Source organism: Pteropus alecto, unplaced genomic scaffold (genome assembly GCF_000325575.1).
Source record: "Pteropus alecto unplaced genomic scaffold, ASM32557v1 scaffold7, whole genome shotgun sequence".
NCBI classification, from domain to species: Eukaryota; Metazoa; Chordata; class Mammalia; order Chiroptera; family Pteropodidae; genus Pteropus; species Pteropus alecto.
Window position 1 is genome coordinate 33,947,093 of NW_006494614.1, and position 12,642 is coordinate 33,959,734.

Consider the following 12,642-nt stretch of genomic DNA (forward strand, 5'->3'; position numbering starts at 1 on the left):
TCAGACAGAGCTGGTTCCCAAGTCTTGTTCTACTCCTTACTAGCTGAATGACCTTGGATACCTTTCATAGCTCTCTGTGCCCCACGTGGAGAATGGAGTAATGGTAAAGCTTATCAGGTAAAGTGGTTGTCAGAAATAAATGAAGTGGTCCAAGAAAAAGTTAACAGTGAGCTTAGTAAAAGCTAGTGGTTGTTAATTATTAATGTAAAACACCCAACACAAGTGCACACTGCTCATATTCATTAACTCAATAATTCAACAGGCATCTACTAAGTGCCTATTATGTGCCTATGAACAAGGTGGACACTGTCCCTGTTCTGATAGAGCCTGCAATGTGATGGGGGAGATAGACTTTAAACAAATAAGGAGATGTATAACAATATCGAGTGAGATTGTTCTCATTGCTCAACATTTGGTTATTGTGACTGAATACTAAGGGGAAAAAATGTCAAATAGTCAACATTTTAAAGAGACCCCTCCCCTGAATGGAGTCACACAGTTCCTTGGGCTTGAGTAAGTATGGTTGAGCGGGCCTTGCTAACCCGACCACACTGCCTCCCTGACCCCCTCTATATAAGCACCTGACAATGACAGGAGGAGGATTCTTAGCATTATTAGTGGCCTGAGCTGTCGCAGTGTCTTTTTCTCTCCTCCACATGGGATAGGGGGACCAGTAAGAAGCCCTGGGGAGGAATGCCGGGAACAAGGGATGGGGATGGGCTAGAATAGCAGGCTGGGGGACACTCGGGGCAGAGAACTGTGCAGAGTTGGGGATCTCGTCCAGAACTCTGGAAGAACTCACATCATCTTCCTCATTCAAGTCTTGCAGAGGGTAGCAAAGATCAGCCAGTGACAGCCAGAGAAGCAGCCAGAGCCAGTGGAGGATTCTAAGAGGAAGGCCAGCCAGATGAGGAAGACACATGTGAGTCCCTGTCCTCAACCCCCTCCTGACCTTGACACTTCAGAGGTCTCAGAAAGAGTATCAGAGGAGGGCGAAGGGAGTAAAAACACAGACTGATTCTCCTCTTTACGAGGCCCCTGGGGCCATAGGCAATGCCTGAGCAAGTATAAGGGCAGGTGGGGGATGGAAATTTTAAGCTGGAACACATTAGAATGGACTGTATTTTTTTTTTAAACAACTTTCATTTAAAAATAGTTTAAAAATGCAAGAAATTACGAAAATCAAGTGTTCCTGTGTCCCCTTCATCCTGCTTGCCTTAATGGTCACATCTTACATAACCATGATGCCTTATATAACCAGGAAATTGACATTGATATAATACTATTAACTCAACTGTATACCTTATTCACATTTCACTGGGACTGGATTTGTTTTAATAAATAGAAGTAAGGCACAAGTTATGAGATTCACCATAGGTGTTATTAAAAAAAAGAAATTTCATGAATATGATTGAAGGCAGTTATCATTGAAGTAGAAATTCATTTCACCTACATCAGTAATGATGCATACCGAGTTCAATATACATCAGTGATAATTACCTAAGTATAATTGGGTTAAGTGTTACAATGGAGAAATAACAATTTAACAAGTGTATATAATGTGGGAACCTCATTTTTTCTAAAAGGAAAGCTCTCCATAGGCTAGTCATTTAGAGATCTCAGGATGAGTAGGAATTAACAATTAGGTAACAGGTGTGCAGGGTTGTTCATAGTTCAGAGCTTAGAGGATCACGTAAGTGTTTATCTCTGGGCTCTCCTATTTTTAAGCTTTCAGAACTGATTCTAGTTACTATCGTTGCATAACAAACCACCTTAACACTGGTGGCATTAGACAGCAACTATTTTATTATACTCAGATTCTGTGGGTCAAGACTTTGGAAAGGGTGTAGCAGGAAAGACTTGTCTCTAATACATGATGTTTGAGGCCTAAATGGAATGATTCAAAGGTTGGTGGTAATTGGATGCCTTGGGGGCTGGAATGGTGTGAAGATCTATTCATTCATGGCTGTGGTCTGGCCTGGAGGAGCGAACTCCAGGACTACCATCCAGAGTACTTACAGGAGGCCTTTCTACATGTGGTGGCTTTCTCAAAGCATGGTGGCCCTGGGGGAATGGGGCCTCTCACAGGGTGGCTCAGACGGCCAACCGTGTGTTCCAACCCACATGACAAAACTGCATTGTGTTTTCTGACTTAGCCTTAGGTGTCAGGCAGCATCATTCCCTATGCCTTCTATGAGTCACAGAAGCGAGTCACAAGCCCATCCAGCTTCATAAGGAGGGAGACATGCACCCTCCTTTTAATGAGATAATTGACAAAAATTTTGTGACCATCCTTAGAAAACCGCCACTGTAAGCATCTTCACAAACAGGCCATCCAAATGATTTTCTTAGGTATATTAATAGCTTTAAGTCTTATGGAGGAATTTGATCTTTACTTGTTTTCATTGCTTAATTCTGAAGGCAATCTTATTTCTAGATTTCTGGAGTCTCCTCATTTTCATCACGTATTTGTTCCTCATATCACATATTGGACTCTGTGCTGTTTTATCAGCCGTGCAACATTTTCCAGAGAAAGGGCAAACATTTCCTCCATTAAAATTTTTTTTTTCCTCTAAGACATAGAACTTGATAGTCTCATAACATTCTGCTGCTAAAGCAAGCATTCTACAGGGCTGCAGAAATGTGCGACTTCAATGTCACTTGTAATTTTAAAACTAAGTGTGAGATACATTTCTAAAGTCTCAGCTGGGCCTGGATTGATAGTAACATGGTTTCAAATTAGAAAAAAATTAATTGCTTTTGTGTTGCTGCTCCCTGCTGGTATGATTTATTTTAAATTGTGCTGAGCCCAGAGAGAAGGAGCTGTATTGTAATTCAGAAACTGATTTATGCTGTCTTGCCCACATCTCTCACAGATGCTCCGAGTTCAAAGAAAAGGATATTTTCATGGTCTGAAAGACATTGGATATTGCAACATTTATTTTATATGACATGGCAGGAATCAAGTTATCTACAAGTGAATTTATGAGCAACTGAAGTCTACCGCCTTTGAGTGCTGATGTGTTTTAGAAAATGTTTACTTTTTCTGGAATAAGATCTGTTTTATGTGCATTATACTCATTTCTTTGTTTTCCTAGATGTAGGATGATCAACCACCCTGGTTTGCCTTGGACTTGCCCTGTTTTAGCACTAACAGTCCTGTGTCCTGGGAAAGCACCTAGTCAGAGTAGACGGGGACCGTTGGTCACCCTACAGTTAGCTATGAACTTGATTTCACTGTTTTCTCATGATTATGTGTTGTTGGTATGAACCTAGTAATGTTGAGTGTTGTAATTCAATGATGCTCTCAGGATGATTGAGCATCGAGCAGCATATGCCCCAGATTATATAATGTTGGAATGTCTAGTCAGCTCTCCTCATCCAAGTGTGGAACTATCTGTAGTTCAATATTACTTCCAAGTGCATGGGGTTTGTAAGTTATTTTTACCTGTATTGCCCAGGGGCCTTACTGGTTTTCAGGACAGCCATCAGGATGATGGAGATCACTGCAGTTTTGCTTCTGGATAAGTGGGGTTATTGTTGTAAACATAAGTTAATGAGCAAAACTGACTCAAGGCAGGGACAATAATGACAATTTACTTTGAGTAATTTTATTTAGTGGGTAAGAAAACTTGTCTAAGGAAACTATGAAGTAAACATTTCACTCATAGCTTAGACCCTCTGGTGGAACAGATTGATTTAATCTCCAAATTTGAGCCCATGTATTCATTATCTTTACGATCTCAATTTAATCTGGAATATGATATTAAACCAGAGAAGATATAATTGTTTTATTTTTGCTTCTCCATGAAAAAGGATATGAACCTAGTCTTGAGGAAAAGGGAGGAGGACAAGTGGGTAGGCCCTAGACAGGTGAAAGGGGAATCATCTGGGGAGAATTCTGGCAGCATAGAAAATGTGAGGGGCATAGCTGGGCCGTAGCCTCATGGCTAATCACACAAGATGAGTACCTGAAGAATGAGAGCAAAGCTTGCTCCAGAGTTCCTCTTGCCCAGTGAAGTTCTTACTTACATAGAAAGGCCATGTTAGTGTCGTGTTCCATGGTCTGCCTTTTGTCAGAAATATGCCTGTCCTGCCTCTAGTCTGCCTATCTGTTATAGTCTCTTCAACTTATAGAAAGCCTTTTTTTTTTTTTTTACGTAAAAAATGCATTGAGCATTCTTAGTTTCCATTTAAATCCTAGTTTTGGCCTTTGTTGCCCTCATCCATTCCAGAATATTTTTTCTCAGATGAATTCACAAGGCATTTCTATCCATTTTATTTTGCATTTACTTTATATAAGGTACAATGCAAAATGTTGGAGGCGAGTAGTATGACAATTCTTTTTCTTATGCAGCGTCTAGTTTGGGAATGACATGTATAACTCAAATGTTGCCAGACATCACCAGCCTGTGCATACTCATGAAGTCACATTTATAGTAGCACCCAAATTTTGAAGACTTGGAACTCTACATTTGATCATTGGTTATCTCCTAGTGCTTCCGTAGCAGTTAAGTTCTCGGTAGGCAACAGATGGCACATTCAGGCTGAAAAATTAGTAAAGGGACTATTTCTGAGAGGTATGACCCAAGTTTAGAAAAAGCAATAAGGGATGGTGCAGTACATGCAAACTGGCAGCAGTAGGAGCTGTTACCCTTGGGCCTGAAGGGGCAAAGAGAGGAAGGGTTGCCAGATGCACCGAGAAAGAGACTGAGAGAGGAAGAGAGTGTGCTATATAGAAAGAGTCCCTTGTCAGAAGCTGTGATTAGTAGGAATGAAACTGGAGGAAAAATACCCTTATCACATCCTGCCCCTCTGCACCTCCCTCTGGGCTCCTGGTGCTGGGCTCCTGGTGCTGTCCTCCATTTGGAAACCAGCCAGAAGCCATTGGGCAAGAAAACCCACTGGTACAGTCTACACAGGTCACCCTTCCAGGGCACAGAGCAGAGTAGACAAGTGTGGAGAGTAGATTTGGAGCATCAAATAGAGGATGTCAAACACTGATTTCAGAGAGTTCCTTTGATGATGCTGGTCTTGCCCTTCCTCTTCCGTGATGGCTTCTTTTGTTTAAGATCCATGGCCTGCAAAGCTATCTAAAAGATTTTTACCAATGCTGCTGCTCATAGGGCCACTAATAGATAGACCATAGTCCTGGCCAGTAGTGCTCTCTTCCAGTGTACCTGTGCAAGTCTGAGTCTTACAAGAAGCAGATGCTAAGACAGGATCAAAAGTACAAGGATTTTATTGGGGGAAGTGCCTCAGAGAGAAAATAAGGATAAAGCTGGGAAGGCTGAGATAGCTGGTAGACTGCCCTTGAGTTAAGGTGAGAAGGATGGACACATCCCTGCCATGTAGTCCTAAGAAAGGTTCTTCAAGACTGTCAGGGAATCTTCAAGCATAGGCCACCATCAGAGGAGTATTGTGCCTTCTCCGAATGAACCTGCCTTATCTTTGCCATGTTCAGTTCTTGAATGAGAGCAGCCTGTGGAAGTGTGGCCTTGATCCAAATGTGATAATGAATTTAAGAGCACAGCAGCTAGGCCCTTGGTCAATTATTCTTCCCACAACTGGAGATTTGTGAGGTACATTCTAATAATAATACCACTCCCTTTCCTAATTTCCAAAGCTGCCAGTCCCCAAGAATTCAGAGTTGTGTTGTAATCCAAGGAAAGGAGATCAAAGAATGACCTTCTCCCTTGATCTCCTTAAGTTTGTGTAATAGGCCTGAGCAACAATTTTTATGTCAAGATTTCAAAAACTCTCATAGAAATAGCTTCCTGTGGAATAGTGTCAGTTTCTGGGGGTGGGCATGGCTACTTATTTTGGAATGGCAGGGGAATCATGATCAGGATGGCTTCTGAGGAGCATTTGTCTTTATCATTGAGTCAGAGACCTGAGCTCAAGACTTTATTTAGAATTTCTATATGAAAGGGACGTTGGAGTGTAATTAGATGGAAAGAGGGCGTGCTTGTATAAAGGTTGTGTTTGCATGGCAAACTTAGATATGTGCGTATATTTAGGGGATCTTGAGGTGGAAGAGACAGCTCAACAGAGGGGAGTACTTGAGATTCCCCAAGCTTCTGTGCAACATAGCCACTGTCTGTAGAGCCCTAGGATTTCTTTTAGGCCTTGGAGTGTGAAATGGCTCATTCTTCTTTATTTCTTGAACAGTAGAGCTTAATTGCCCATCAGGAAGTTCTTGGGCCCAGAAACTGAAGTCTTGTGTATCATCAGGATTCTTTATTCAAGAGTGGAGAGGTAACTCTACCCATAAGAAAATTTGGGTGCTTTTATGTAAAAGTTTTGATAGCTAGGATGCCAGAAAGAATTATAAATATCCACTATAAGCTATTTACCTATGGATAGATGGGGTTAATTTCTGGAAACCTCTTCCTAAAGCGGTGAGAAATAAAACATGAGTTAAGTCTTAATCAGGAGACTCGACTACAATATAGGTAACTAATATGACTACGATTCTGTCTCCCTTGCCAGGCAGCAAGCACTTTGAGGGCAGAAATTGTTATATTTTTTAAAAAACTAATTTTGAATCATCTAAGTGATTCATGAATATAATTTCCTTCAAAAAAAAATTACCAATAGTTTTGAAATCTCCTTTGATTATCTCTCCCAAACCTGGTCTTCCCCTCCTCCCCATTACCCATGTATCATGGTGGAGGGATCTAGAGTGGAAATTGTGGTTTAGTAGGCAGGCAGGATGTCAGGGCGATCTTATCTGCCCAATGTGGCTAGGTTCCCTCTCTCTACGCTAGTGGCTACAGTACTAGGAAAATCATTCTGCTTGTCACTGGTTGCCAAACACATTTGGTGTAAACTCTCATACTTTCTAGAGGATATTTCCATTACTCATATCAGAGTTGTGCTGTGTTTCCATAGATTAAACCTGGTCTTGCTGGGGAAGCTTCCTAGATCTACTGATGGTCCTTTGTGCTGAGACTCAGGACTATCAAATTCTACTGGAAAGGCTCCTCTCCAAAAGAAAGGGTGGAAAAAGGAGATGAGAATTTCTTCTGGTCATGAACCACTGGGCATGGACCGACACGGTCAGGAAGCTGGTAACATAAATTGGAGTGGGTGGTGGAACAGAGAAAAGTCAGCCATGGACCAGGTAAGAAGGTGGTGACTTGTTAGGCTCGTTGGTTCTCAGATTCTTTAGCAAGAAAGAGTCAAACCGATACCTGAGGCCCATGGTCTGGGTTCTACTAGAAGGTAACAGGTAGAAGTCCAGGACTTCCTCTTGGTCAAGAAAGGCCAGGAGTGAAGGAAGAAAGCAAAACGACAAAGAGGGCTAGGTTTTGGCCCTTTCTTAGACAGACTTTGAACAAGTAACTTTCTTTCTCTGCTTCATTAGACTCACACTCCTATGGTGACAAAGGCAGCCCATAGCAGGGCACTTCTGTCATTCCTCTTGATGAAAAGCCAGAGATGGTAGCCCTCTACTGGTCCTTTTTCCTGGGTCCTGTATTCAGTCACTGATTTACTGGTAAATTCTTTTAATCATTGAATGCTTGTTTGTTTTACTGTGTGGACTTTTACTTAAAATTCTTGTCTGGGGCACATGCAGTAAGTGGAGAAAAATGTAAGACAAAAAAATTTGGTCATTTAAGAGACCCTGAGGAAAAAGCCTAAATAGCTTGTGTTAATCATTAAACTTGCCCTGTGGTCTGCTCTGAACTTTTACTTCGGCACACGTTTGGCCAGGACACAAACAAGTTAGGTGAGTTACAGTGCAACATGAGTGGGTTACCTACACGGTAGCTGCAGGCTGGGCTCTAACCACATAACACGGCCATCGTTTCTTAGCGGAGAGGAATGAGATCATTTAGAAAGGAAAGATAATTTCTCCCTTGAGTCACAACGGGAAAGAAACAGAAAAGGTACTGTTTGATCAAAAATGTCTCTGTTTTCTATTTGGCATTGTATCTCTTGCCAATGTCGTGGTGAACCAAAGGACATGGGCATCTGTTAGTAGTAACCTTGCAGCTCTGTCTCTCAAGGTCCCAAAGGAAGAGAGGCAAAGAGGGGAGAGAGGAAAAGAGAATGAGAAGGAATGAGAGCACAGAGAGACAAGAGGAGAGAAAAGACTTGACCGAATGCACATAGCTCTTCTCTGAATGAAAATTTTCTGGTTAAAAGAATTAAGTAGAGGCTGAGTTTATTGTTAGAATTTATGCATTAATTATATTAAGAAAAAATACTTTTATTATTGATTTGATTGCTCTATTCTAGAGGAAAAGATGTAGGTTCTAAATCTAGACTTTAAGAAAATCACTGTGTGACTATTTACTTCTCTTGTTCTAAGCTTGGGGGTAAGCTCTGAAATGATGTGTTAAAATCACGCAGCCAGATTGAAAACAGATTCTCCTGAGCTGGGAATTTTCTGTTGGGTGTAATAAGCAAGTTAGATCCAGTGCTTTTAGACTAAGTAGCAAATATTCCTGGGCAACTTTCTCTATGAAGTAGATGTATTTTTGAAAATCGAATGTTTTTAAAATTAATTCTATTCCAAATAGATGTAAAAATTTAGGGAATTTTGCAACATAAAGGAACACTTGCTGAATCTACTTCGAAATTGTAGAACTCCTTTGGTAAATGCAAGTAGCCTCTACCCCTACCTCATCTGCTAGGGACTTGAGGGCAAGTCATAGCTTATTTGTCTCAGTTTTCCCAGCTCCTAGCTCAGTGCCAGCATATGTCACGCATATAATAAATGTTTGTGGATTTGAATTAAATATAGATTATTTTACATAATATTGGACTATCTTAATCAGGACATATCTATAAGATATGTTAATTCTAAGGGTTTTTTTTTTTGCAAATTTATATTTATATATTTATATTTTCTAAAATGGTATAACTATTTTTGCTAGTTTTGGTGTTTTCTTAAAAATGTAAGTTAAATGTATCTTTAGAAACTTTTAGAAAATTTTAGTCAGTAGTTTTCAGAGGACAATATTTATGCCCTCTGACTTGGGGGTCAGCAGCCTTTCTGGAGCAAGCATCAGGGTGTTGTTATCTAAAGCATATGGCTTTTCGGCCAGGCCTCCCTGATTCTGTCCATCCCATACATGTGCGAGTTATTTCTTTCACATCAGGTGAACCCAGATTATTTAGATATGTATTCACCAATTGGAATTTACTGAGTACGGTGTGAAACCTTTGCACTAAGAAAGTTCTGGACTTAAGAGACCTCTCTGAGGAATGAACAATCTAGAACAAGCATGTGTGGCACTGTACTATCTGGTCCTGGCTGCACAGGACATAAGCTAGAGGTTCATAGAGGAGAGTGTGATGAGAACTGAAATGCCTGGGTGTCGGGGGAGGTCATAGAGAGGGCGTGGCTTTGGCTGACTCGAGCTGGACCCGGAAATTGGAGGTTTCTCACCCCTCCCCTGTCCTTGGAATGTACTGTGGGCAGTTTGGCAGGCCACTGATGCCCAACTAGGGGCTGGAAGTCAAGTTAAAAATTGGAAGAAGAGCTGAGGTTAGAGACAGACTTGTAGTTGTTCACTGTTCTGCTAGCTTTGGGGCTTGCAGACAAGGTGTGAGAGCAGGATAATAAGTTGGAGACCTTAGTGTGCCATTTTGCAAAGCTAAGAGGACACAAACTGTGTTGAATTAAGGTCTGAGCGCTGTGACAAAGCCTGATTGAGACACTAAGAAGTAGAATCCCTGGAAAACTGAGGAGAACAAAGGAGAAGATGTTGTGATTGACAACGAAATGAACGAAAATTTTCATGCTGTTCGACTTCTAATACAAAGGAAAGCAAAAGCACAGTGACAACAACCCCAGCCAGGAGGGCAGCCCTGAATGCAGGAGATGTTCATGAGAGAATATATACCCACTGAGTTTATTGATATAGCTGCCAAGTTGTGACAAAAGGCCAAGGAGAGTATCCAGATGTGGTTAGGGTGGCTATGGGATGGAAGTTGGTGGTGGGGTGTGACAGTTTTGTGACCTGGCAGGAGGCCAAAAAAAAAAAAGAGCAACATCACCACACACCTTGCTGTCTGGCAGCGCTTGCATGGTGCTGGTTGGGAAGAAGGTAAGGTTCAAGGAACTCACTCCCTTATAGACTAGATTGTTTTAGCCTACGAAGAGGCTTGCCCCAATGAGGGGGATCTCCCTGGACACGTGGAACGCTGGAAATCTATAGAAGAGATACAACAAATTCTTAGGGAATTGGAAATGAGACAGGCATCTATGCCCCATCTTTAAAAGGCCCAGATCAGGCCATATTGACTGCAGGAATGAAAGCCAAGATAGCTCTCAGCACCTGATATGGAGCACTGATGTTCATGCTGAGCCCAGTCGTGGGACAAGACATTTATACCGCAGGGCAGTCCATTGCTGATCTTGGAGAAATTGACAAATCTTGGGAATGGGCACAGGCTATGGGAAAACCCGAGACAGAGAGGAAACTTGAAAAGCCAAAAGACTATCCAAATTGGTTGTAAAGAGTTCAATAGAAGTAACCCTGAAGTAAATGTGGTTTGAGCTCCTTGCTGCCAGGACCCCACCTGAAAAGCTAGACCAGCAACCGAATGCTTTGTTAGCTGGCCTGCAGAAAGCCTTAAAACCTGAACAACAGTTCAGACTTGCCACACCTGCCCCTACCATCTCTGATGCTCTGTCTGTTCCAGCAGAGGCCTCAAGGATACAGTCCCATTGGGGTGGGTGCCCCCCATGCCATGGATATAGGGTGCAGTCCAAAATTGCCTCTAGGCTATGAGAAATGGTTAAAAGTCTCATGTTGAGTTCACTCTTCACTGGTCCCCCAGAAATAAACAAAAGGTGACAGCTCTGGTTGATACTAGAGCTGAATGTACTCTAATACATGAGAATCCTCAGAATTATTTTAACCCCCTCAGCACCATTGATGGTTGCAGAAGACAGATAGTTATGGTAAGAAAGGTCCCTTTGACATTGCAAATTGAGTGTTCTTCCTCCACGAATATGAAAATTTTTTATCTTTTCAATACCAGAGAGCATACAGGGCATTGATATCCTACAAGGTTAAACTTTGCAAACCTCTATCTGTGAATTCCACCTCCAGATTCGAGTAATCAAAACAAGGCTGAGGGGAAACACTAACTGAGAACCAGTAAGTCTACTACCCCTTGAAGGAATAGTAACTGTCAAACAATATAAACTATTGGCAGGGAGGGTCATGAAAAATAAGAAAAACTATCCAAGAACCGTGCTGATTGAGTATCGCATCCCTTGCTCATAGTGCTTTCAGCAGCTTGGTATGGCCAGTAAAAAAGCCAGATGGCTCATGGAGGATGATCATGGGTTCCCGAGAATTAAATAAAGGTAGCGCCCCCCATCCATGCAGCTATGCCCAACATTGCCACCATCTTAGATACCTCGGCTGCGATCCTAGGATTGTCCTATGCTCTACTGGACTTAGCAAAATTTTTTTCAGTATACCCCTGGCTTCTGAGCCACAGGATCAATTTCCCTTCCCTTGGGAGGGACAACAATGGACATTTCGAGTGCTTCTCCAAGGCTACCAACACATGTCCACAATGTGTCATGGGATGGTAACCTGAGATCTGCTTCTGTTTTCCTTCCCTTCATCCATAAAATGGGCCCATTACATTGATGATGTAATGTTAACATGTGAAGACTTGCCTCTACTGCAGGGCACTCTGCAGACTTTGCTGGAACATCTGCAAGAGACAGGATGGACAATGAACCTACAGAAAATTCAAGGCCTGTGGCATTGCCATAAAGTTCTGGGGAGTTGTTAGGTTGGGAAAACAGTTCGGCTGCAGTGCAGGATTCATATTGAAGAGCAACGTGAGGAAAAATTGGAAAGATAGGGGATCGAGATCGTTGCAAGACTGAAGAGTCAGAGAGAGGGCATTCCATTGGAAATATGGAGACCGTGATAGGAAAACTAACATTTATAGGGTGTCTCCTTTGTGCCAGGCTCTGTGTGTTAATTTCTTTATACATATCACCTCAGTTAATCTTGATGAGAATCCTAAGAAGTATTTTCTATCATCGTTTTACAATGATGGAAGTTTTGCATTGAATTAAAGCTTAAGCAGAAGAACAGCACAATGAAGGCAGTGTTTAAGGAAGATAGGTCTGGCAGACTGGGCGTTGTGGAATAGGATAGGGAGATTCTGGGGTTGTAGTGTCCAGTTTGAAGAGTCTAGCTTTTTCTTCCTTTGCTTCTTTCCTCCCTTTCTCCTCTGCTGTGAGAATAAGACAATTTTCTCCAAATTCTCGTCAGTACCAGTTTTTTCAATCCATTACCACACTTAACATTTGCTTCATTAAGCTGTTTACTTTTTTGTGTTGATTGGTTCCTGGAGGACTGAGACTCTTTAAGAAAGAAAGAAAAAAAACAATTACTCCATTTCCCTCTCTCCAAACCACCATTAACCAGTACTTATTTATTTTATATCTATATATATTAGATATCTAGAACTTATTTATTTATTTTTCAATTACAGTTGATATTAAAATTTATATTAGTTTCAGGTATACAACAGTAATTAGACATTTATATACCTTATGAAGTGATTGTTTTTATACATCTAGTACCCATCTATACCATACACAGTTATTATGATATTATTGACTATATTTCTTATGCTATAATATAT

At 41.4% G+C, this 12,642-nt stretch overlaps 1 protein-coding gene across 1 annotated transcript in view; it reads left to right on the plus strand.

Annotated features, from left to right (window-relative positions):
* The first annotated feature begins 7,714 nt into the window (after window positions 1-7,714).
* PKHD1 (PKHD1, fibrocystin/polyductin) overlaps window positions 7,715-12,642 on the plus strand; it is a 413,647-nt gene continuing 408,719 nt past the window's right edge. Inside the window, exon 1 of the mRNA XM_006926447.3 lies at window positions 7,715-7,895. The gene's annotated coding sequence lies outside the window, so the exon portion shown is untranslated. The remainder of the gene's footprint in view (window positions 7,896-12,642) is intronic.